The sequence below is a fragment of the Bubalus kerabau genome, chromosome X (genome assembly GCF_029407905.1).
Source record: "Bubalus kerabau isolate K-KA32 ecotype Philippines breed swamp buffalo chromosome X, PCC_UOA_SB_1v2, whole genome shotgun sequence".
Lineage (NCBI taxonomy): Eukaryota > Metazoa > Chordata > Mammalia > Artiodactyla > Bovidae > Bubalus > Bubalus kerabau.
This window is the reverse complement of record NC_073647.1, coordinates 2,539,043-2,545,104: the sequence shown is the minus strand read 5'-3', so window position 1 is coordinate 2,545,104 and position 6,062 is coordinate 2,539,043. Positions and strand designations below refer to the sequence as shown.

The window sequence follows — 6,062 nt, the reverse complement described above, 5'->3', positions numbered from 1 at the left end:
CCCACATATGAGATACCATATGATATTAGTCTTTCTCTTTCTGACTTACTTTGCTCAGTATGACAATCTCTAGGTTCATCCATGTCACTGCAAATGGCATTATTTTGTTCCTTTTCATGGCTAATATTCCATTGCATACATGTACCATGTTCTCTTTATCTTTTCCTCTGTTGATGAATATTTAGCATGCTTCCTTTTTATACTTTTTAACTGTTCTTTCATATACAATAATTTCAGTCTTACCATAGCCCCATGTAGAAAAGCCATTCCAAACTCCATTTTCAGAGATGAGTAAAGTGAGGCTTCAAAAGGTTAGTGTAAGCAGCTCTTTGCAGGAAACCACCCTCAGTAGGAAGCCCTTTTCTTTGTCACTTAAGCAAAGCTATACTGTAATTAATTTTGAACCAGACTCCCCCATGTTCTACTCATCTCAAGCCCGAGCACAGCTTTCAAATCTTTTTTTTTTTTTTTTAATTTTATTTTATTTTTAAACTTTACATAACTGTATTAGATTTGCCAAATATCAAAATGAATCCGCCACAGGTATATCACATAATACCTTGCCTAACTTGTCAGTTCTTCCCATAGATCAAAGAAGTAGAAATAAAGAATAAGTAATTAACAGATGACCATATCTCTTCTCTAGCTTCCACTTCAGTAATCTGGTGAACAAACTGTATGAACAAGATAACGTCTAGAGGAATATTGAGAGGAGTCCATGAGCCTGCACACACAGTGGTGGATGGCAATGACTCAGACTCTCTATCTCAGTGATGCACTGAGATTACTTCCCTGTTTCCCTTTAAAACTTTCATGGTTGAACAGAATCTTGCAGGTATTTTGTAGGGGATGCTGAGTACACCATCTCCCCAGATTGCCAGCATTCTGATTAAAGACAACTTTCCCCTCTACCAACACTTAGGAGTTTGCTTTTGTAAGCAATGAGCGGCAGAGTCTGCTTCCATCAGTAACATTAAATGACTTGTACTCTGTATGTAATACCATCATAATCCTCCCTCCCCCAAAGACTCGGAGCACATTGAGGGCAGAGACTCTTTTTTTTTTTTTTCCTTTTATTTTTATTTATTTATTTTTTAAATTTAATTTTATTTTTGTTTCACTGCTCTGCCCCCAAAGTGCCTTTCACAGTGTAGACATTTCCTTTGTTATGTAAATGAGTACTGTTCACAGTCACCCAGAAAACAGATATTCACCAGAGATGCAGTAACAATGCCTTTACATCAGAATTCTTCAGTGCACTCTTCAAATTCATGGATTTGCTCTATTCTATTCAGTTGAGAAGTTGTGTCTTGACCAGTGGGGAAGGATAGAGAAGTGCCATCTCTGCCATCAAAGCTAGAGATGTGCTTAAGTCAAATACTCCTTTCTTCCATGGTAACCTCAGTCAGAGTAGAACCAATTTCATAGAGCTGAGACCTAAATGAATGAATGAATGATCAAATTTATGTTGATTTCCCAACAGTCCACACTTTGCCAGTGTTAGGCTGTTTGTTCATCCTGCCCCTCAGTCTCTTTTTATTATTGAACTTTTACTCATCTTTCTAGCTCCATTTGAATACTTCCACACCACTCCACCTCCATCACCCACAAGTCTGTGCAAACTTTCTGTTTATATAGCATAGTCTTGTGCTTCTATCTAAGACTTCCTATGTTTGGCCTTGCACCAGTTATGAGTATTTATACCTAAATAATAGACTGAAAATTATGTGATGCCAAGAACTGGGTTATTGCTCATCTTTGTATCCTCACAAAATCTATTGAGCACATAATAGGTGCCAAAATGATAATTGTTGAATTTCATGACTGGTTGCAATATTAAACTAAGCCATTAACCACTATTTAATCTAACCCTAAGTTCCCTTACTCTAGATTTGCCAGATCTTTATTGTTTTCCAGCCTTTCCCTGTCACTGTATCATCCCTTCTTGCCAGCCAAGAAGAGAGAAAAAAAAAAATTATAAACATGATCCAACATTTGCAGTTTCTGTCACTGTTTTTTGCCTCATCAAGAGATTTTCTTTTCTACATAATTAATTTCTCCTCTCTGACCCTTTGAAGCCCAGAGGTATCCTAAAAGTTGCCTTGCATCTGTTTGCTTAAGAGAATACATGAACCACCTTAGCAACATTGTTTATAATTATCTAAAGTCACATGTGCGTGTGTGTTTCTGTGCATAAATACATATTCCTCTTATCAATTCCTGCCTTCTATGGACAGTGATCAGATTCACTTTCACAAATACCCATGGGGAAATTTGATTTCTGGAACACTACTGAGCTCAAGGAAAAAATATTTCTCAGGTGCACCTTGGTACTCACTGACTCTGCTTTTTCACTCCAGTGACACATAGCCTCATGATGCTGAGTTCAACTGAAGAAGCAGGAGAACTTGATATTTATCAATATCCCCTTAAACAGAAGTGTAAAGGTTATTTAATTCTTCCTCAACAGTGATATAAGCCACACATAGAGAAAGGATACAATGTAGCACAAAATCAGATTTCTTGCACCCAGAAAGACCCTGCCTTAATTAAGCAGTATTACCTGCTACTGTGTGCCTCACATTAGGGACAGGAATTAATGTTACAGGAATAATGCTGTTTGGCTCCTGCTCTGATAGACACCTCACCTCTGATAAATTCGTTTATCCTTCTCCAGGAGATCTTCCTGACCTAGGAATCAAACCCAAGTCTTTTCTGTCTCCTCCATTGGCAGGCGGGTTCTTTACCACTAGTGCTACCTAGGAAGCCCCTATTACATTGTAAGTTCCTAAAAATCAAGGTCCTTACATTTCATCTTTGTAGCCCTCATATGATCTGGACAATGGTTTGTACTAGTTACTGTACCATAAGTTACTGAACAGATAAAGTGAAGTCTCACCATACAGCCCCTATATTTGTTTCCTAATGTTGCTATAAAAAGTTACCACTAATTTAGTGGTGTAAAAACAACACAAATTTATTATCTTACAGTTTAGGAAGACAGACGTCTGACACAGGTCTCCTTGGATTAAAATTAAGGTGTTAGCAGGGCAGCATTCTTTTCTGGGGGTCCCAGGGAAGAATTCATTTCCTTGCCTGTTTCAATTTCTAGAGGCAGTATGCATTCCTTGGTACCTGGTCCCTTCCTCCATCTTCAAAGCCAGAAATTGCTGGTCAAAACTGTCACATTTAATCACTCTGATACTCTTCTTCCTTCCTCCTCCACTTAAAAGTACCCTTGTGATGACATTGGGCCCACCTGGGTAATTCAGGATACTCTCATTTCAAGGTCAGCTGATTAGCAATCTTAATAACATCCACAACCTTAAATCACCTTTTCTAAAGGTTGGGCTTGCCAAAAAGTTCATGTGGGTTTTCCCTATGATGTAACAAACTCAAATGAACGTTTTGGCCAACTCAATATTATAACATATTGCAGCCTTGGGGCAAGGACCTGGTTCCTCCTCAATGTATATTCATAACAGTATCTTTGAGTTCTTATGCAGAAGTAAAATGCCTAACAAGTGGAAGATGTTAACAATTTGATGAAGCAGTCTTCATTTCAGAGAGAAGGTTACAGTTTGATAACCTTGAGAATGACAAGAACTCATCAAGATACCATCTGAGGCCAGATTAGATGAATATTAGCCCTGCACACACCCTGATCCTTATCAGCAGGTCTACCTTTGAACCATTGCTATGAAACTCCTCATCAAATCCCCCCAGGTTGGGGCACACAATTTTCGAGGGCACAAGCCCACTGTGGCTCCCTCTGCCTGGAAAAGCAATAAAGCTACTCTTTTCTATGTGCGTGTGCTTTGTCACTCAGTCATGTCTGACTCTTTGCGACCCTAGGGACTATAGCTCACGTCCTCTGTCCATAGAATTCTCCAGGCCAGAATACTGGAGTGGGTAGCTATTCCCGTCTCCAGAGGAACTTCCCGACTCAGGGATCAAACCTGAGTCTCCTGCATTGTAGGTGGATTCTTTACTGTGCTTCACCTAAAACTCTGTCTCCAAGATTTGATTTGGCACTGGTGCAAAGAGGCCAAGTTTCTGGCATCACTTTCATAATGCATCACTGCTATATAGCCAAGAATTTCCAAGCAAGTCTCCAACTTGAGCAAAACCCTTAAGACAAGACAGATTATAAGAACTCAAAACTTTACTTTTCATGTATCTTTTCTCAGGTTGCATATGTGTTATCAAAGTGAGGGAGTAAACTGAGAAAAATAATAGGATCTAGGAAGTAGGAGATCCAACACAGAATGATCAAAGCAGGTTATAAGAGAACTGTGCCCCAGGCCTAGAAAGCAGAAGCAGCCATTCTAGATTGAAATAGAAGGATACAGGATGGTGAAAAAGAGGCTTAGAAGGAAAAATGGAAATGGTAGAGTTTCTGCAATTTTTTCTAAGCATCTGAGAGCTTAAAAAATATTGATAGGTATTTAACAATTCTGGAGGGACATTTGAGGGAAAAGTTAATGTTAGATAAGCAGAAAAGAAGGCAAATGAAAATCAAAAAATTTTAAAAAAAGGACAAAAAATTATATGAGAAAAGAAATGGAATCATGATAGAACACTTAGTTCAACAGTAAATATTATTTAGAGATACTTTATTTTTATTTTTTAATTTATTTTTACCGAAGTATACTTGAATTACAATGTTATATGATTTTTACTGGTATTTTAAATAATAATAGAAGTTAATGTGTGTGAGAGGAAGGCAGAGAGCTTAACTTTTTCATCTGCCATTATAAGCAGTTAATAGACAGTCAACTTTTACAAAGTCAAGAAGTCAAAAAATTTTAACATAAGCTGGAAGAAACACAAGCTGGAATCAAGATTGCCGGAAGAAATATCAATTACCTCAGATATGCAGATGACACTACCCTGATGGCAGAAAGTGAAGAGGAACTCAAAAGCCTCTTGATGAAAGTGAAAGAGGAGAGTGAAAAAGTTGGCTTAAAGCTCAACATTCCGAAAATGAAGATCATGGCATCTGGTCCTATCACTTCATGGGAAATAGATGGGCAAACAGTGGAAACAGTGTCAGACTTTATTTTTTTGGGCTCCAGGATCACTGCAGATGGTGACTGCAGCCATGAAATTAAAAGACGCTTACTCCTTGTAAGGAAGGTTATGACCAACATAGATAGCATATTGAAAAGCAGAGACATTACTTTGCCAACAAAGGTCCATCTAATCAAGGCTATGGTTTTTCCAGTGGTCATGTATGGATGTAAGAGTTGGACTGTGAAGAAAGCTGAGCACCGAAGAACTGATGCTTTTGAACTGTGGTGTTGGAGAAGACTCTTGAGAGTCCCTTGGACTGCAAGGAGATCCAACCAGTCCATTCTGAAGGAGATCAGCCCTGGGATTTCTTTGGAAGGAATGATACTAAAGCTGAAACTCCGGTACTTTGGCCACTTCATGTGAAGAGTTGACTCATTGGAAAAAACTCTAATGCTGGGAGGGATTGGGGGCAGGAGAAGGGGACAACAGAGGATGAGATGGCTGGATGGCATCACCTACTCGATGGACATGAGTCTGAGTGAACTCCGGGAGTTGGTGATGAACAGGGAGGCCAGGTGCATGGGGTTGCAAAGAGTCAGACATGACTGGGCGACTGAACTGAACTGAACTGAAGCATATCCCTTAGAAATATGGAGGGACATACTAGAAGAAATAGTTGAAAGTTTCAAGTGGGGCTCAGGTGTGAAGAAATATGAATAAAAGGATTGCTTTTTTCAATCTAAACTTAAAAAAAAATTATACATATATTACCTTGGTAACATTAAAAATTAAATAAGAAGAAAAGAAAGTAATGAAGTATGTGAAAAGTCTGGGTGTGTCTGAAAGGAAGGTCTTCATAATTAATCAGCCTATTTTGCCATGAATGCAATGATAAGGATAATACTACCAGCCAACCTTTAAAAATGCTTTGTCATGCCTGCTTCCCACTATTCTCTGGGGCTTATTAGGGGCTTTAAACCATGATGGATGCTAAGAATTATCTATATTCTAAAATAGATGTTTCTGCATGAAAGAAGCATTTTCAT

The 6,062-nt window shown here is 38.5% G+C and overlaps 1 long non-coding RNA gene across 1 annotated transcript; it reads right to left on the bottom strand.

Annotated features, from left to right (window-relative positions):
- Positions 1 to 1,128: 1,128 nt before the first annotated feature.
- On the bottom strand, positions 1,129 to 3,189 carry LOC129640324 (uncharacterized). The gene is made up of 3 exons (XR_008708745.1): positions 2,990 to 3,189; positions 2,339 to 2,428; positions 1,129 to 1,437 (listed from the first exon to the last, which is right to left on the bottom strand). It is a non-coding gene; the product is annotated as an uncharacterized LOC129640324 (long non-coding RNA).
- Positions 3,190 to 6,062: the final 2,873 nt, after the last annotated feature.